Source organism: Phoxinus phoxinus (assembly GCF_949152265.1).
Source record: "Phoxinus phoxinus genome assembly, chromosome: 13".
Lineage (NCBI taxonomy): Eukaryota > Metazoa > Chordata > Actinopteri > Cypriniformes > Leuciscidae > Phoxinus > Phoxinus phoxinus.
In genome coordinates this window covers 13,023,716-13,045,465 of record NC_136888.1, presented here as the reverse complement: position 1 = coordinate 13,045,465, position 21,750 = coordinate 13,023,716, and positions in this window count along the sequence as shown.

The following is a 21,750-nucleotide window of genomic DNA, read 5'->3' as shown; positions in this document are numbered from 1 at the left end:
AATTCGTTTTTATGTTTATATTTTCCATTTCGTTTTAATTTTAGTTTGAGTTAGTAATTTTGTTGTTTTTTCATTTTTATTTAAGTTTTATTTATTTCAGTACCTCACGTTAAACTACATGAAATGAGAAGTCTTTGCAAACTAGCTAATTTTTTATATATTTGTTTTAGGTTTTAGTTGTAGTTTTAACCACATTGAACACACAAGCAACCACATAGCAACACCCTGGCAACCACGCAGAACACCCTAGTAACTAACCAGAACACCCAAGCAACCACATATCAACACCTTGAAAACCACCAAGAACACCCTACTACCGGGAGCTACCCAGAACACCCTAGCTAACAAATAGCAATGCCATGGCAACTACACAGAACACCCAAGCAATCACATAACAACACCCTGGCAACCACATAGAACATCCTAGCAAAAAATAGCAATGCCCTGGCAATTAACCAGAACACCCAACAACCACATAACAATCCCCTGGCAACCACCCAAAACACCCTAGCAACTACCCTGAACAACCTAGCTAGCCAACAAATAGCAAGCAACACCCTGGCAACTACCCAGAACACCCAAGCAATCACATAGCAACACCCTGGCAACCATGCAGAACACCCTAGAAACTACCCAGAACTCCCTAGCAACCACATAGCAATGCCCTGACAACTACCCAGAACACCCAAGCAACCACCCAAAACACCCTAACAACTACCTAGAACAACCTGTAAAAAACCCAGAACACCCTAGCAACTACCCTGAACAACCTAGCAAACAAATAGCAAGCAACACTGGGGCAACTACACAGAACACCCAATCAATCACATAGCAACACCCTGGCAACCACCCAGAACTCCCTTGTAACAACATAACAATGCCCTGGTAACTACCCAGAACGCCCTTGCCAACACATAGCATTGCCCTGGCAAACTGTATAAAAAGTATTTAATTTGAGTCACAATTTGATATTTTCTTACTAGTCGTTTTAGATAAAAGCTGGTAAATAAATCAATGTAAATTATCTCTGTTATTTAGTTTCATTCTGCTTTGTTGTGATGGATCTGTATGGTTTCAGTGTATCTTCTCAGGACACGACAGACTCTTTGCTGATGCTCTTTGACAAATTTAGGCCAACGTGTTTTCACAAGGCAGCAGAATTCCATCTGGATCCAATCGTAGCCCCGAGGTGCCTCTAATGCAAAGCCTTCTGAAGGTGGGTGACGGGTTTTGGCGTGAAGCCCAAACTAGCTGATAAAACCAGATAAGGTTTTGTTCAAGATTAGGGCCAGGGCTCTTATTTTAGCCTAACTGGAAAATAGCTCTTGGAGACGGCATGCATTCAAGCTGTGGTTTGAGAAAGAAGGCAAAATGATAGTTTGGTTTTAAGGTAGTTCTCAAACGAGTTTTGATGCTGCTAACATTAACATGAACTGTTTTGGAGAATGTGCTAACAAAACTTCTATCTATCCATGTTAACCATTTTTACTTTTTTGTGTTTGCATATTATACAGTGATTCTCTCTACCCTGCATTCTTGCCTCAGTTTTCCCACTGTATGACTTTGCCACTCTGGTCCAAACCCAAGCCAAACATCTGCTTTAATGCTGGAGGAAGTCGACAAAGCCTCTTTTCAGGTCTGTAGATCACGTGACTCGATGTGAAACGGTCTTGGACGCCAGATCTCTTCCACCCTTTTCCTCCATGGAGTAAAGGGAAAGAAAAGGAAGAGGCATGATTTGTTTTAAATATACAGTAATTCGTTTACGATCACCTGCCAACCACCCAACATGGCTGTAGGCTGAAGGGTGATGCTCTCCTGTGTTTCTAATTAAGTTGGAGAATTGGCTCCCCATGAGCAAAGGTTTTTGTCAGCTTTAATCCTGTGCTTGGATCAAACGAACGACTGCATTATTAACTTTGAGTGTGACTGAGGTCCGGAAGCAATGGGGGTCTGGTTTCCAGTCACGTGCACGTGGAAACTGTTTGGCGCGGCCCCTGCTGGTTTACTGAAGGTCTTCTTAGTAGCAGTTCTTTTTCCCTAATGAGCAAAATTTAAGAATCTCTCTCCAAATATGGGAAACCTGGCAAATTTCAGTTCAGATTTTAGGCATCACGCTCTTTAAAAAAAATAAAGGTTCCTAAAGGAGGTTTTTGCAATGGAGCCATAGAAGAACCATTTTGAGTCAGAGGTGTAAAGAATACCTGAAAACCATACTTGAGTAAAAGTACTGATACCTTAGTCAAAATGACTCCATTACAAGTTACAATGGTACGACTCGGTATGACTTTTATAGTACCACCTTGGTTGAGGCCGCATTACCCTCAGGTGTGCATTATTTTCTAATATTTCATACGACCGTCGTTAATTATTCCTTACGTTCTTCACACTAAGAAACAAAAGTTATTTTAAGAATTGTTTACTTAAAGGACCTTTGGGGAACCCTAAAGGGGTTCTTCTATGGTAACTGCTTATACGTTACCACACCTCAATACATTGTTCAGATGTTGTATTTAGAGACATGTCAGGTTTTTGTCCTTAAAACACTCTTGTGTGTAGGATTAATTTCTTACGGATCTCATACCACGCCTCTGTTGCTAATTCCAAAACGTTATTTTAGAGCTAGTAACGGAGGCTTGAGGCATTGATAGCAGACTAATGCAGAGAGGGAGAGAGAGAGAGAGAGAGAACATCCAGTGAAACTGTAAGTTTATCTGCTTTAAAAACAGCGCCGTTATTACCTTGCTAGTGAGAAATGTCATGTAGCTTTTAAGTTGCTAAACTATTTTACTGAAAAAATCATCAGAGCAGCACTGACAACACGTTTCTGTGCGAGTGGGTGTCCGTACTGTATGTGTGTGCATTTGAGTAATAGAGAGATCATGTGCTTTCCGTACAAAATAAAACTTTTGTGGCAAAAAAAACTCATAACAATTTCAACAAATAATTTGTTGTTTTTATCCTATTGTTTACTATATGTATTAGCTCGGTCAGTGTCGTTGTGGGTTTTAGTTATTTGGGCTGTAGAGACCTTTGAAATAACTGAAATCATTTAGCGAAGTGATATTGAACTGTAATGTGGTCAAGACCAGCCTGGAACTATAGTTTAGCCATGCGTTATTTTCCCAGAAAATAATTGCACACCTGACTACGTTCGTCATCTAATCAGATGCAAGCATTCAACAGCATTCAATAGAACACTTTTCCACAATAAAGAACCTAATGTGCAATGGAAAAAGTTTCCATATTTCTTCATGGAAGCGCAGATGCTAATAAAGAGCCTTTATTTTTTTTTTAGAGCGGCTGAAGTCTTTTAACGTATTATTTGTATACACTGTCTGGTTTGTAAAGCAACAGTTTGCAATCGGTTGTGTTGGCCACTCAATAATAAAATAGTGCAGACGAAAGACAAAATCGTGCAGATGTCACCTTGGGACAGATTGCTCATCCTTAGCAATATTGCATTGCATTTTGACCCAGATTCTTGAACCGTTGGCAGTGTGGTACTACAGTTTTTCAAACACATTTGAAACTTTGAGATGGAACTGTATATTTTTTCCCCTCTGTGTTTAGTCTTAGACTTACTTTTCACCTCAAGGTGAGCAGACCTAACTATTCACAGATGTTTTTTCTTTTTAGCTTCAAGAGTTGTAGAAGAGAAGTCTATACAGTAGGTGTGGTAGAGCCGCCTGTCATTTGTTTGCTGTCCTCACTAGTCCTCACGCAACAACAAAAATTCAGCATGAGTAGTTCGACTTGTTTTGAGATGGTTATTAAGGAATCATTCTCAAACTTACTGCTTTAAAGTAATAAAAGATTTGTTATGGAAACAGAACTGTTAAATGGGAATATAAATGGTATGATTTCCATCCCTAGATGTAACCACTCAATTTAAAATCAGTGAAACTGAAATGAGAAGACGTTAAGATAATTATTGTATTGAAATATCTCATTAATGATTGCATTAGTTGAATAGTTGCTGTAAAGTACAACGGCAACAGCTTAAGGCATTGCCTTATCTCTTAAACACTATGATTTGGACAAATGGGAGAATAATGCTTGAGTCTTAGTCTGTGTCTGGACGTTTTTAAGCATCAGAACCTTTGCTCTGTTTACATTCAGCTGGGTCCACAGTGGTGACTGATGAACTGGGGTAGAAAACCTGCTGATAGAAGCAAATGCTGAACTTAGCTATCAGTTACATTTTCCAACCACTTCATGGCCCCTTTAACACAATGTTTGCATTATTTAATTGTGAAGACAATGTATGCATGTGCATGTGCATTTTAGACAGGAAAACTACACAGTTTCAGGCAGATCATGACATGCATGTGCCACATTCAGGACAGTATTTTACAATTTATTATTTTTTATTAACATTTCTTCACATCTTGTCAATTTAGAATCAAACAATCCAATCATTGAGGATGCTTTTTGAAGAGGTAGAGATTTGTTCATTATAAGCTGATTACCAAGATTAAAAGTTGGGCAATACTGTTTTCTACACTGTTGTTGTTGAATACCGATGCACAATTCTCTGTTGCCTTATTCGTGTTATGAACTTGTTGACAGCAATGTAACTCAGCCATAAACTCCCACAGGTGTATGTTTAGTGGTCAGGACTAAACAGGGGAACATCAGCAATGACAGTTTACTTTATTCAGGTTAGTTTACTCAGGCTTGGCATGGATTCTTTTTGGGGGGATCTGGATGTGTATTGCTGTATTTGTCCAGAAGGATTTTTTTTACCATTCAAAGAGAACATCAACATTTACAAGATTTATATATGAAGTGTATGAGTAGCTAGTTTGCAGTTTTTTGGGGGGGGCTTGCAAAGTTTGCTTTTGCAAGTTACAAAGATTTCATAAGAGATTTTTTTTTTTATGATAAAAAAGCAGAAGGCAGATTTCAACAAACAATTTAGCATACAATACAAAGTTGTTGTTCAATATACAGGATTTGAATCCAATGTATTACATTTCAGATGCAATACAAACAGAAAAAGATGGATGGATGGATGGGTTGGTGAATGGTTGGATGATATAGGTAGGTGGATGGATACATGGATGGATGGATGGATGGATGGATGGATGGATGGATGGATGGATGGATGGATGGATGGATGGATGGATGGATGGATGGATGGATGGATGGATGGATGGATGGATATACGTGGATGGATGGAATGGGTAGGTAGGTAGGTGGATGGATGGATGGATACGCAGGTGGATGGATGGGATGGGTAGGTAGGTGGATGGATGGAAGGATGGATGGACACTTAGGTGGATGGATGGATGGATGGATATATGGATGGGTAGATGGGTTGATGGATATGTAGGTAGGTTAATGAATAAGGATAGTATCTAAGGATGGTAGGTATGGATGGTATATAGGTGGATGGATGGATGGATGCACAGGTAGGCGGATGGATGGGTAGGTAGGTGGGTGGGTGGATGAATGGATGGATAGGTAGGTAGGTGGATGGAGTGATCGCTGGATGGATGGATGGGTAGGTATGTAGGTAGGTTGATGGATGATAAATAGATGGGTAGGTAGGTATGTAGGTAGGTGGATGGATGATAGATGGATGGGTACTAGGTAGGTGGATGGATGGATGGATGATAGACGGATGGATGGGTAGCTAGGTGAATGGATGGTAGGTGGATGGATGGATGGATGGATGTGTAAGTGGATGGATGGATGGATGGATGGATGGATGAATGGGTAGGTATGTACAGTAGGTAGGTGGATGGATGATAGATGGATAGGTAGGTATGTAGGTAGGTGGATGGATGATAGATGGATGGGTAGGTAGGTGGATGGATGGATGGATGGATGGATGGATGGATGGATGGATGGATGGATGGATGGATGGATGGATGATAGACGGATGGATGGGTAGGTACGTGAATGGATGGTAGGTGGATGGATGGATGGATGGATGTGTAAGTGGATGGATGGATGGATGGATGAATGGGTAGGTATTTAGGTTGGTGGATGGATGGGTAGGTGGATAGATGGATGGATGGGTAGGCGGATGGATGGATGGGATGGATGGATGATAGACTGATTTGTTTTATTTGTTTTATTCAAAATATATCATGAACATGTTTTTAATCAATTAATCAAGTTGTATTGAGAGCAATATAGGTCTGATGTAAAAAATCTAAATTGATGTTAATCTGAGCAAAGGTATCACGTTTCTTTCATACATGTAGTCTGTGTATCTTGGCTTGTGATCTACCTACTTTTTCTTTTCATTTTCATGCGGATGCCAAAGAAAAGATATGCCAGAAGTGTCTGGAATCTGTTGTAATCAGTCATGATCCAGTGCCAGATAGCAGAGAGTTCATTAATCAATGTATGGGGATCAAATGCTGCTTATAGTGGACTACTTTTTAAGATAGACTTTCTAATTTTAAGATGTTGTGGTTGGTTGCCATATGGTTGCTAAGGTGCTCTGAGTGGTTTTAGCTTATAGCACACCCGGTTTTATTGTTATGCACTTTTTTTTCCAAAAGCTTTTTAGTCTGCCAAGCCTGATCACTTGCCAAGTCTGATCACAAGAATGATAGCACACCTAGAAAGCGACACTAATTATAGTATTTTATATGAAACAACTACTGAATGCAAAATAAATATTAAACACAATGGGTTGGAATACAACACATGCAGCAACAAACTCTTAACTGTTGAGTAAACGCATAAACAATCAAAGTTTATTTACACAGTGAAACTGGGTTTTGGCTTGGTTAGTGAGCAGTATAATGGTTTCAGACCTCCTTGTATCCATTCTGTCAGGACTTTGGTATGTGGACTAGTAATTAACCGGATGCTGACTGCAAATGATTGATTTTTTGTGGACAGTTTTTGTTGTGAGTGACACAGCAGGTTCTCTGAATTTTGGCAGTGGACCTCTATATGGTGGAACTTATTTGTTAAAGCTGCAGTCCGTCGTTTTTCCTCTTTGTCGCCATCTCTGTTAGAAATCTGCAATTGCAGTTATTCGCGGAATTATTAACTGTGCGTGGGTAGTAAATCGGCATGAAACAGCGCGGATGAACACAATGTATTGAGGCTGCCGCGTCGCTGTGGATACTGTACTGTCATCAGCAATCTCAGAGTATACTTTTTGAAAGTGTCAACATTAGAATTTTCATCGGAAAATGTCATCTGAACAAGTAAGTAACATTCACTTTTGTTCTGACCAAATTCGGGGGGTGGGGGGAAGCATTGCAGTAGGCTATATCATGCTGATTAAATCTAACGATTGCTTATATCACGTCAAAACGTGAAAAATATATATTTTTTAAGTCTTTGGGTTTTACAACTGGTGAATCTCCAGTTGTCACTGGTGATTGTCGCTTTAAACTTTCGGGATCCGCCATACCAAGTGCTAAGCTAAATCTCCACCTCCATCATCCACACACGCTAGCCGGGGACTCCTTCTCTCTGTGTACAGAAGTGACGTAATGACGCAAAGACATGCTCGAAATTCCCGCGGAAATCCACCAGTACCACTGGAATTAAAATCATTATTACAAGCTTACCGTTTTGAATCGAGGTAAGGCAAGCAGATCGTTTTGAACACTGGCTGGTTACGTTTTTTTTCAAAAATGTCTTTTTTGATATTTTTAAACCCAAAAAAGTGCCGGACTGCAGCTTTAAGTTACTACAACTAAAAAACATTTTTTTTAAGAAAATTCAATTAACAAGGAAAAATTCATGCATTTATTTAAGTTGTGGTAGATCCAATGAATTACTTTTTAAAGTGTACTGTATATCAGCACAACTAAGCAAATTTCCCCCCAAAATTTGTCATTACGCCTATGCATAAAAGCAAACAACAACAACAAAACACATACGTAAATGAACTGTGTGTGTGTGTGTGTGTGTGTGTGTGTGTGTGTGTCATCATGTGACACTCAAGACTGGAATAATGGTGGCTGAAAATTCACAATATGTCTGTTCTCAATTAATCCAAACTTTTGACCGGTAATGTGTGTAATATTCTCATGTATAATATAATATTCTCAGAACTGGATCAAATAGTCCACAGCTGTATATATATATCATATATGTATATAAATATAATATTTGATACAGCAATGAGAATATTATATTATACAGTCATGAGAATATTGCGCAAAATTATCATTGACACTGACAGAGAGTTATGTTGAGAAACCTCAAAGAATGTCAGCATGAATGCCAGCCCACATTAGAGTAATTCGATTTTTAAAAGAAAATATGCTTAATTGTCATACAAAATACTACCACTGCAAAACATTCTGAAATGGGCCTCTTATTTCTTCTTCTTCTTTTTTTTAATTTTTTTTTATGCAAATGGTAGTTTGCATACATGGAATATTTTAACTTTTTGTCAGAAAATAATGTGTCATACCACAAGAACATTTCAAATGAACTAGATGTGATTAAAAATGTTGAAACTGTGGGGGGGAAAGGAGCTTATGGACATACCCAAATACACAATTTCTTTGGATTTTCCTTCGAATTTGGAGGTGAAATGTGACCTGGACAAGTTCTTGACAGGTTTTCGTGAGATTCACCCGATAACTCTCCCCCATCGCTCCTAAATGAATAACATCTTTGCTGAAACGTTTTCAAGAACGCACCCCCTGCAGCGAGTTACAAATGAACCACTGAAAAGATACAAACGCGTACGGCCGAGACTGGTGCCCCCTTTTCACTTATACTGAGAGAGATGCTTGTCAAACAAAGCCTTTTTCATGGGGGAGGGGGGCTTTTACCTTTGCCTCAAAATGGAAACAGAAGTTGAGCATGTTTGACTTGTATGGAATTACAGTGCTGGTGTCCCAGTGGACCCTGTGGTCAGGAGCTGAGTTGTAGAGGAGGAGGTGGATGGGGAATCGTTGAGGCCAAACGCACTCTCATACACAAAGAAAAGCTTTCTTCCAAACCCCTTTGCTTTCTTTGCTCTTTCACCCATTAAACTGACTCCCTCCTCCACGGCACAAATCAGCGAGGACCCTTGGAGTCGGTCAGGAGGCGAAGCTACTGCAGAGGGAGTTTGCCGCACGCTCGCTAGATCAATCTGACATGAACGAGTGCTGTGTCAGCCACATCTACAGATGACAGACTTATAACAGTGCTGGAGCGTGATCAATCACAGGCCATAGATGTATTTATCATAGTGTTTTAGTCCAGATCCAGATAAATAAATAAAAAGCAGTTAATTAGATTTTTATATAAACACTCTGCCTTGTTTCTGCATAAAAGTTTCAGCCGTGTTGTATTTTATGTGGTAACTCTGCACCTTGCTGCTATTTATGGACATTGCATCTGTAAACTTTTCCACGGTCGGCAAAGCATGAGCTCTCTCAAACACGTAGTTTATACCCGTCTGCATTTCTGTCGAGTCAGACCTCTCAACTGCTTTGTGATGGGTCATTAAAGATCTATCTATCTATCTATCTATCTATCTATCTATCTATCTATCTATCTATCTATCTATCTGTCTGTCTGTCTGTCTGTCTGTCTGTCTGTCTGTCTGTCTGTCTGTCTGTCTGTCTGTCTGTCTGTCTGTCTGTCTGTCTGTCTTATTTATGAATTTGCGTATTTATATATTTGTGTATTATTTATTATTGTTTTGTTTATTTTTATTTTAATGCATTATTTTTTATTTAATCTTTATTTATTTTAAATAAATTTTAATTAATTAATTATTCCTATTTATTCTTTTTTTTTGCTTTGCTTAAGTTTTACTTTATTTATTAATTCGTTCAATCATTTTTGTGCTTTTTTTGCTTATTTTATTTTATTATTATTTTTATTTAGTATTTTTCTTCTTATTTTATTATCCATTTAGATTAAGCTTTGTTTATTTATGATTTACTTTATTCATTTATTCATTCATTCATTCATTTATTTTTGTGATTTTTATTCACTTAAGTATTGATTCCTTTTTATTTTTTTATTTTTTTAAATTCACAGATTCAGAAGGCTGAATTAAAAGAAAAAATTAACAGTACAATATCTTGACAGCACAAATAATTCCTATATATGAAAGCATGACAAAATATGCTTTTTATTGTGGTTATTTCGTCAAAATACCATTGGAATCAGTAAACTATACCATTAATCGTCCTTTAACATCAAACAAAATAAAACACTTATTTTGAACTATAGGCATTTTTCTCAATGTCTTTGTTCAGTATCCCACAGGACCACAACTCAAACCAGAGTTAAAACCACCAGACCAACCAACATGGCCATTACGCTTCCCTGCACCAGTGAGAGACTCCAGCAGAACACAGCTGGGAAACATTACACTGCAATATGGTCATACAACAAATTAGATCTAAGCACGTGTTGTGTTTTTCCATGTTAAAACCTCATTCATTTGTTCATATACATGTGGGTATGAATATAGCGCGTCAAAACCAAACTAATGGTATTTGCAGTAACCAAAAGAGCAGAACAGGGATCCATGACTGACTGACTGCTTGGACTCGATAATCCGGGAGTTTTAGTGAGTGAGAGTCACTCCCAGAAAACATCAGTGGAACTTCTCATGTTGGCTATATTTTAGTTTCATTGAGGCACAATCCATTGGGAGCACTTGTTTGCCTGTTGCTTTCAAATACCATGGGAACATTTGTGATAGTCTAGAAAATCATAATTCACTCCACTTGCAAACCAGGTGGTTGCAATAGAACCTGAGATTGACGGACGGCGTAGTTCACAGACACGGCCGAGGCGACTCAAATAGCATTTTTTTGCTTCATCTGAAATTGCAATAACTCCAGAGATGTTCCTGTTGGAGCAGACCAGAGCTGAATAGCAGAGCAGTCAACATGGAAAGTTCCCTGGAGGACACAGTGAGGGTCTGCTACTCTCATTTTTGCAACAGTGTGTTGTAACACTTGCAGTAAGGACATGGACCCCCTTGGGGTGCAGGCAACCGACAGGAAATGCATGTTTGTGGGTATTCTGGGTAGTGAAAAACCAGAGGACGTGCTTGTTTTGTTGATTCCGTATCCATGTCAGGGCCGGGGTAAGATACTCCTCTCATCTTTGTCAGATCCGCTGAGTCAGGCCAAGAAACATGCTCTGATTCTGCGCCGGTCGCTGGCCACGGCCGCCGTGTTTGCTTGTATGCTCTCTAGATATCAATTACCTTGGAAATACATCCTGTAATTAACCACAGGATTAAAGGGGCAGTTTGTAGGTCATCTTTCACCCAAATACAATTACTTAATAATATATTTATTCTGCTAAATCAAGGCAGATGCATTATAATAAAGGGCAAAGTTGGGCAATCAATTCTCGTTAATGTATTCAAGTTAAAACTTTAACAAGTTAAAACTAAAAAATATATATTTAAGTACAACAAATGCAAACACAATGTCTAAATACTTTAAACATTGTTTATTTAAACATTATTCATTGTATACTTTTTGTATTTTTTATTTTTGTTAATAGATGCATTGTTTATTATTTCTTTATTTTGTGTATACTTTATTTAATGTTCTATCATTTTTTAATAATTTATTATTTATTTATTTATAATTTTATTTTATAATATATAGGAAGGAAGGAAGGAAGGAAGGAAGGAAGGAAGGAAGGAAGGAAGGAAGGAAGGAAGGAAGGAAGGAAGGAAGGAAAAGATAGGAAGGAGAGAAGGAAGGAAGGAGAGAAGGAAGGAATGAAGGAAGGAAGGAAGGAGAGAAGGAAGGAAGGAAGGAAGGAAGGAAGGAAGGAAGGAAGGAAGGAAGGAAGGAAGGAAGGAAGGAAGGAAGGAAGGAAGGAAGGAAGGAAGGAAGGAAGGAAGGAAAAGATAGGAAGGAGAGAAGGAATGAATGAAGGAAGGAAGGAAGGAAGGAAGGAGAGAAGGAAGGAAGGAAGGAAGGAAGGAAGGAAGGAAGGAAGGAAGGAAGGAAGGAAGGAAGGAAGGAAGGAAGGAAAAGATAGGAAGGAGAGAAGATAGGAAGGAATGAAGGAATAAAGGAAGGAAGAAAGGAAGAAAGGAAGAAAGGAAGAAAGGAAGGAAGAAAGAAAGAAAGAAAGAAAGAAAGAAAGAAAGAAAGAAAGAAAGAAAGAAAGAAAGAAAGAAAGAAAGAAAGAAAGAAAGAAAGAAAGAGAAAGAAAGAAAGAAAGAAAAATGCAGTATACTGACATGGCAAAAACTTTGGTGTGTTTCACTTTGAAGTTACACATCTACAGTAGGGCTGCTCTGTATGTTCCAGTTTTAAGGGTTATTAATCTGTGTTTTCATTTACTTTTCCTCATACTGTGCCTCTACAAACCCAGAAAGAGATGAGGGCCACCTACTGCACAGAAATCGTCTTAAAGTGTGTCATAAAAACAAGCCACACAGCAGATTGCTGGTATAATGCGCTGCAGATAATTGTCCTGTTGAATGAGACCAGCGTCTTTTGAAAGAACTGCAGCATGTTGAAGCAGGGCCGCTGAGTTGAAACATGCTTAGAGATGTCCAATAAAACGGCACTGCCTCCAGAACTCCAGCTGTGGTCCTCTGTAATGGGCATATAAAGAAAGCCTTTATTAAAACATGCCTCGGTCGGTATGCGCTGTCAGTCATGAAAGGCCAGGCTCTTGTGCCCTTGTATATTTATCTAGATCTAGGTCCCATCGTCATGATGTTATCCTGATATTGATAAAACAAACAGATGAGGTCGGGAAGTTTGTTTATGGAAATTAATTCTGTCATTGAGTGTTTGAATCTCATCGAATTAGGTGGATAATGAATGATAATGCATTTGTTTAATTCACCTTTGTTGGGACATCAGCTGATGTAATACCTCAAAGTCCTTGAATTATAAATCTACGTAATTATTGATATTATTGGAAATAAACAGTCTCAGATTCTATCACAGACCACCCACAGTCCACTCACTGACTGTTTGATGTTACACACAAAAAATAAAAGGGCTGGATGAAATATGATGAGAGCATATTTCTGAATGTCTGGTTTAATTTTTGAATTTCGATGTAAACATTTGCATAAAAAAAAAGAAAAAGTTGCTTGTATAGCCTACTCTATTGTTCAAAAGTTATGGATTCATAAGATTTATTTAATGTTTTTGAAAGAAGTCTTATCATGGCTGCGTTTATTTGATCAAAATACAGTAAAAGCAGTAATATTGTGAAATATGTTTACAATTTAAAAGAACTGTTTTCTATTTGAATATATTTTAATTAAAATGTAATTTATTGCTGTGATGGCAAAGCATCATTACTCCAGTCGTCAGTGTCACATGATCTTTCATAAATCATTCTAATATGATGATTTGCTGCTCAAGAAACATTTCTTATTATTATTAATGTTAAAAACAGTGCTGATTAATATTTTTGTGGAAAACTTGATTTTTTTAACAGGATTCTTTGAATAGAAAGTTCAAAAGAACAGCATTTATTTGAAATATAAATCTCTGTAACATTACAAATGTCTTTACTGTCACTTTAATAAAAGTATTACATAATTATATAAAAAAAAGTTAAGCCAAAGATTTTTGAACGGTAGTGTAAATGTACAGGTGAAACTCGAACATTTTTAATATTGTGCAAAAGTTCATTTATTTCAGTAATTCAACTTAAAAGGTGAAACTAATATATTATATAGACTCAATACATGCAAAGTGAGATATTTCAAGCCTTTATTTGTTATAATTTTGATGATTATGGCTTACAGCAAATTCAAAATTAGAATATTGTGAAAGGTTTTCACAGCTGTAAGCCATAATCATCAAAATTATAACACATAAAGGCTTGAAATATCTCACTTTGCATGTAATGAGTCTATATAATATACTGTATTAGTTTCACATTTTAAGTTGAATCACTGAAATAAATGAACTTATGCACGATATTCAAATTTTTCGAGTTTCACCTGTATATACTGTATAAAAGGAATGATTCTCCTACAGAAGCAACTGGTTCAGCAACACTGCTTATATAAACACACTTATACTTAGTAGAAAACAAAATCTTGGAAATGGGTCTTCTCAGACAATACAACTCAAATCAGCACCTATGACTTTCTGTTTAATTCTCTTTCTGCCCATTCCAGGGACCGACTTAAGTCCACAGCTGTGCGGCACAAAGGAAGGTCAGCCAACATTACTGAAAGCTTTACCTTCGAATTCAACATGTAAGCAGAAAAAGAGACTCGTTCCTCATCCTTCACAACCGCTCTGACTGACTGAATCCACTGGGCAGACCATCAGAGACAGGAAAATAAACATCCAGAGAACTGGAACATTCAACTATCAGAAGACATGGTGACTTTCCCGGCGTTTGCTTCCTTTCTCTTTTCTTTGATGTATTGTACTGGCAGTTGGAATTAAGAATGCACTAGGCTTTTTCCACAGATGGATTTGTTAAATCGGTGTCATTTGAGGCCTAGACTATCTTGTTCCATGTCAAATTTGTAGAAGAAGTCAATTGACCAAATCAATGAGGAAATTAGAAGATGGCACGGATCTGCTTAGTATTTAAAGTGACTCAAAAGGGGAAATGAGGACCTTCCCCGCTATTTAACGGGACGTTTCAGCCTTTTTCTCCAAAAGTCCATTGGGAGTAACTTGTTGAAGAATGTAATGAATTTCCTTTCCCTGCCTCTGCATTGTTAACCTACCTCCATCTCCCCGAAGGCTTGTGACAGGGAGCAGGTGAGAGACCTATAAATCACAGCTCCATAAATCCACTGCCCTCTCCGGTTGCACGTTTTCCACTGATAACTTCTAATGCGCCACTGAATATGACACGCACGCATAAGTTCAATCATTTAATCCCAGCAAGCCGCTCCACTGAAACTCATATGTGCTGTCAGCAAGCCTAAAACAACAATGGGTTAACCCTAATATGGGATGGACTTCAAGAAATGTTGAATAATAAGACTGGGTAATATTATGCATCAGGTCTAGCTTGTCAGATTGGATTGATTAACTATATTTGCTTTAGGTTTTTGGAACGTGCAACAGAGGTCCCATTACTCTTCGGTTACACGGTTGACATGGTAGAGGTAGCGTCACTGGGAATTCATAAAAATGGAGACTAGAAAATGAGGATTGCAGCACCAACATCAAAGGCTATAGTTGTGCGCGTCTTTGTTTTATATGATTTGTGCTGTTAGCATGTGGTTTTATTTTAACTTATCTTATTTTAAACCTACTTTTGTTCACTTGCACAAAAGAAAAATATGTTTTTGGCATAAAATTATAACCTTGGTCATCATATACTGTACACATTAATACCCAAAACCTCTGGTGGCAAATGGTACCGATGAAACATTCAACTAATTTGATAAGTGCCTCCATTTTTCCATACCGCCGACCAAAACATTCTGTTATAATTTAAGACATCTGTTGGTCATCAAGAGTATGATATTTACACCTACATGATAATTACTGGAACAAAACACACTTCTGAATGTGGTATCTGAATAATCGCCACACAAATCTTGATCTTCCAGTCCTGTGATCACGTTACATGCACCAAATTGCTCTCAGAGTTTCTACTCCCGAGTGAAATGCAGCTTGTCAGCGATTAATTATAGTCAAGATTATTGTATACCTGGAACAAGTGAGTTTTGAGAAATGTGGGAAACAAACGGAGCAAATTCCAGTGATCATGTTTAAGTGGTTTATTGGTGGGATTCAAAAAAGTATTATTTCTTTGGCATCAGGTGAACGTGTATCATATAGCGAGAATAAAGTAGAGAATTTAGTCCAATTGTCAGAAGTTTTGTTGGTTCTCATGAGGAACATATAACTTGAGCTGTTCACCCTAAGTCTGACACACACGTGACCTGTGACCGTGAGGTCACGGTGTCCAGTCCTCCAAGGATTTTATCACTGAGCCCTCAGGGTAAAAAACACTTCCCTGTAATTGGAGTAAGGAAGTCTTTGGGAAAATCACAGGTCAAAGTATTGAGTGCGGCACAAACCTGTATTTGGAAGTCGTAAAATTCTTGGCAACTCAAGCTGATGTTGTTAGATTTCATCACAGACCAAATTGTATTTGACAGAGGACGGAATGAAAAAAAATCTGGCATGCAAAAAAAACTAAAAACAAAACAATTATAGCTAGTTTAAGGCTATGTTCAGACTGTCAGCAGAAATCAGATTGTTTGCATATCCAGATTAGACTTTTTTCCCAATCTGATTCAAACCACATTTAGAGGTGGTTTGAAATGAGACTCCAATCAGATTTTTAAAGATGTGTCTCAGTTTGGACGCTCTGGCAACTCAAATCGGCACTCTTAACGTGTCACACAACGGTAACGTCAAAACCAGTATTCAAACTGTATGTCCAATGATTTCGGCCATGACTACAGCAAGGAACATCAAAAATATATACCAGTCTCCTCCGTCACACAAGAAAAACACAGCGATGGAGGAGACTGGTATATATTGTGATATTGTGGTCTTCCGCGTGCTGCCAAAAAAGCGCCGGCCCGCAGAGGCATGGACTCCACAGAACCCCTGAAGGTATCCTGTGGTATCTGGTACCAAGACGTTAGCAGCAGATCCATTAGGTTGCGAGGTGGAGCCGAACTTGAACTTGTTGGTCCAGCACATCCAACAGATGCTCAATTGGATTGAGATCTGGGGAATTTGGTGGCCAGAGCAACACCTTGAACTCTTCATCATGTTCCTCATGCATTATCCTGCTAAAAAGATGCCACTTCCACCAGGGAACACCATTTTCTTGAAGGGGTTTACCTGGTCAACAGTGTTTAGGTTGGTAGAACTTGTCAAATTTGTGTCCACATGAATTGGGTTTCCCAGCAGAACATTACCCAGAGCATCACACTCCCTCCACTGTCCCACATCGTCGTACCACAGAGATCCTAGTGCCATCACTTCCCCAGGTAATCAGTGCAAACTTACAAGGCCATTCACGTAATGTAAAAGAAAACGGGAGTTATCGGATCGACGACCTTCTTCCACTGCCCAAGTTCCAGTTCTGATGTCCACGTGCCCATTGTAGCAGCTTTCGACAGTGTGGGCAGGGATCATAACCACATAGGCACTGATTTGTCTGCGGCTGCAGCCCCATAAGCATTATAGTGTGACGCACTGTGTGTTGTGACACATTCCTCCCATAACCATCATTAAAATGTTGTGTGACTTGTGCCACGGTAGACCTTCTGTTGGTTTGGACCTGACAGGATAGCCTATATGTATATACACGAAAACATCCAACTCAATCAACTCAAATCAAAATCAGAGATTCATTATAAACCAATTCTTACAAAAAATATATAAATATATGGACTATTTCACCCACTTTAACTTTGTAGCTCTATAATCTTACTGTATGTCAACACTTGTATCTATATTTATGTCTCCATTTTAGGAACTGCATCTAAGACAATGTTGATGCTTGAGTAAAACCCATTTTCCACTGGGATCCACAGTATGTCTTGGCTACTGCAGCGCTGCTTATTGTCTGTAATTTGTGCTCTATAATCAGTTTCCAAGCATTTAGTCTTTTATTTACCTGGGCACAGCCCATGTGGAAGTGACACACTCTGTTAAATGTGTGGCCCGATCCTAGAGGCGCAGCTATAAAACAATGATTAGCATTAATTGCAATGCGTGGGTGGGCCTTCATTATACTTTCACAAATGCACAAGCTGAATTACAGAGAGATTTGAGAGAGCAAGCGAGTACTGATTGCAAATCTCATGCTGTCTGTATACTAAAAACACAGCCTATATCTGAACCTGTAGCATTCCCAGCTGCTCTGGAGCATATTTTCGTGCGTCTCTAAACTCCAGTCCACACTGAGTGTGACTTGTTGACGCTGCTGTTTTGGGATCTTTCATCCTGTGTTTTGCTGTTGTAGGAATTTAAGTATCTGATCCAAGTGTTATTCGAAAGGATGAAAAAAAATATGTAGCTTGTAAATGAAGCGTGAATGAGCAGATCATAAAGGTATTCAGGGGACATAAAGGTATCGTATGTCATTTTGAAAATGTTAAAATACTGTCTCCTGTTACAACTTAATGTGCAGAGACAACTATTAGTAATCTAAGTTGATTTTTTTTCTTCTTCAGGAAACCTGTAGAACCAGTCATTATTTTTGCATTTCTATTTGGTGATATTATGGCCAACACACTGAATGGGATCAAATCTGCGCAGACATGTTCCAACATCTAACGGAAAACTTAGATGGGTGGAAACTGTTAGGGAGGACCGACTGCTTATTAACGCTCATAATTAAATGTTCAACAAGCACATGTGGGTGTGATATTCGGGTATCTTATTTTTTAACGCTATACTCTGAAGCATAAACTTTGCTCCTTCTATCATGACTATCCAACACGTTTACACTCCATGGGCTTTTTCAACTTACAGCATGCCCCTAAGTTGTGGAATTTACCTCCAGTTGAGATTTGTAAGGGAATTAATACCCAGCGAGCAATAGCCGTAATTTCACCGTCTCGGTTAACTATAGACCCGATATAGTCCGGCTATGAGTTACCCACTTCTAGCCAAAATAACCTTGAATTTGATTACATGTTTTTTTTTTTTGCCAAAATAACTTAAGTTGCGAGATGTATGATATTCCATCATATAAGCAAAATCAACAGTGATTACAAGATGTTTGGTTTAATTTCTTTGACATGTTCTATGCGTAGCCTGTGCATCTATTCTTGGGCTATGGTTAGACATCTATGAAATTTTCATAGCCAATGTTTGAGCCTAGATGTCTGGGGCTGTGTTTGGATGACTATTACAAAATTGCTTGCTGGGTATTTTTAAGGGTGTGCTGACGCTTGACAGGTTTGGTTTGATTAAAACAAACTGGTGCGATTGCTCTGTTAGTGCGGTTCATTTGAATAAGTCTGAACGCTGCCATCTGAACCCTGGTGCGCTCCAAACAAGTGGACCGAGAAAAGATGCGTCTCTTTCCACGTTTTTTAAACAATCTCTGGTACGGTTTGACTGAAATATGAACACAACATGGACCAAACACATGTACTGTAAATTAACTAAAAACGGGACATTATGTCACAAGATGTGACCCTAATAAGGACAGAATGCTAAAGAATACCTGTTTTTTCTTGTCATAGTCGCGAGTTTGCCCGTCACAGTTCAGTACAAATATCAGAACTGAGTCTCCTCGAAGCACATCTTTGTCTGTGTGTGATGGAGGGATTCCTGCCGTTGTTTTGACTCCTTTACACATTTTATAAGCTCTTCGCAAGTTTTCAGCTGGTCAAAATATTATCATATGCACACACAACGAGCGCATTAATCCTAGAACACAGCATTGTTTTGGATGTTCGGTAAGTTCCATCTCAAAATAGGCAATATATCATAATAGGCAATACATTTTATTTTTGGTCTGGACCAAACGAACCAAGCGAACCGAACTAAGTGTGAACACACCTTTAAATGAGTTTGGTTCTTTTAAAGAGGACTCAAGTGTGAAAACACCTGTTGTATTCACTTTTGGAAGGTTTGGTTCGAAAACGAACTCTGGTGCGATTGCTCTGTTAGTGTGGTTAGTACGTGTGAACGCTATCATCCGAACCCTGATGCGCACCAAACAAGCCAAAAGAGAAGATGAAAAGATGGGTCTCGGTCCGCTTCCAAATGAACTCTGGTGGGGTTCGACGGAAATATGAACGCAACATGGGCCAAAGACATGAAAACAAACCAAAAACAGGAGATGATGTCACAAGATGCGACCCTAAAAACGTGCTTTGCAAGATTGAAGATTTCAGTGCAGTACAGGCATCAGAACAGCATCTCCTCTCAGCAGATCTACGTTTGTGTGTGTGACACAAACAAAGCTTATGAAACATGTGCTTACACATTTTATATGCTCTTCACGAGTTCTCAGCTGGTCAACATACCATCAAATGTACACACTTACAACGAGCGCATTTATCCCAACAGCATTGTTTTGGATTTTAGGTGGTTCAGTCACGAAATATACGTAATTTTCTTTTGACACATTTCATGAGATCAGGCTAATAATTTTTATTTTTTGAACCAAGAGAACTGAACTACAAGTGTGAACACTTCCTAAATCTTACCTAAAAAAAGGGTGAGGTTTTTGTTGATTTAGGGTACGTTTAGTACATGTAATTTTTTTTTATATATTTTTTTTGCAGTTTATATGTTTTATGTTTGTAGGCCTAATTGCAAAGGCTGTTTTACTGTGAAGCTCTTTGAGGCTTATTTTAAAGGCACTATATAAGATAAAGTTTATTATTATTATCTACAGCATACTTTTGTCCATATAACATATATACACTCTAGCGTGCAGATTGTGAGTTTGTGGACTAAACTGAGATAAAACAGAAGCCCAGAAGGAAGAATCTGCACAGTTTTGCCCTGTAAGCTTATCTATGTTTTCTAGGAAGTTCTGAGGAAGTACGGTCATTTGGTTTCACTTGTCTAAGAGAGAGAAAGCTCATTGAAAAAAAGCTCATTGGCATTATTTTGTGCTAATGATCTGTTTTGTATTTTCTCCTTGTGGGTTGTTGCTGTGGTGATTTTGTGGTGTGGCAACCCCACATACACAGGATACAGTTTCCATACGCACTTCTGCATATTAAAATACTTGGAAATGTAATATTACTTTTCAGGGTGATGGATGATTCACAAGAGGGGAAAAAGCAACTCAGTGTACGTCCTCAGTTTATGGGGATTTTTCACAATAACCATTTTACATCATTTTACTTTGATAAATGAAATTGATGTATTGTCTTTGGCAAGATGAAATTAATTTTGAGATCTTTCACTAATATAAAAGCATCACTGTTCAATATCTCAGCAGTGCACTGAGGCCGTTGCTCCAACAGTTGCCAGTATTTTCTGATTGAAAAAGCAGAACTGAGAATCATATGTGATAGCGATCACAGTAGCAGGCGCTCGTCCCCATCTGTGGTTTAGCGTATCAACCGATGCTGGGTTGTGCGGTGACTGGCTGTGGAGGAGACCAGAGGCAGCCGCCAGATGAATAGCCCACAGTGGTTTAGGACTGGGGGAAACAGAGGGAATGGTAGGGTGCCGGGGATGATGGTGGAGGGAGACCCCTAATTACACTGTAAACACAGCTGTTGATGTGACTGTAAGTGTAGGGCAGCGATCGTTTTCCACATGTGCCTGGTTGTCTAGCACAGCTGGTTGCGCTCAAAAATGTTTTGGTCAAGTGTTTTGGTGTGACGCAGTTTCACCGTGGACTAAAAGTTGTATGAATTCTCGCCAGTTACGAGCATACTTGAGGTTTTTAGTGGCATTTAACTTAAAGTGCAATAAATAACTGGTGTAACTGGCAGGTTGTCTGTATCTTGTGCATAGATTAGTACTGATTAGTATTAGTCAGGGTTGACGCCATTTTGCCACAGCATGCACTGTATAAAGTTCCTTAAGCAGATCTAATGAAAGTTTTTTGTCTACTGAAATTTTTTGGAAAGATGGTTCGTCAGCTGAACAATTGGCAAGTACAATCCATAAAACAGTACAATCCATAAAAATATTTGTATGTAGATTAATAATGCTCCCCTGACTAATGTCAACAGCACATTGTTTTATGCTAAACTTCTGGTATCCATTGTGACTAAATATGTTTAATCTCACCTAGTCCCTTGTACTTATGGAAATATCTAAATAAAAAATAAAATAGAAATTGTGATACATTTTATGTATTAAATTTGATATATGTAAATACACACATTGAATAATACAACAATACAATTAATGATACATAAGATAGATA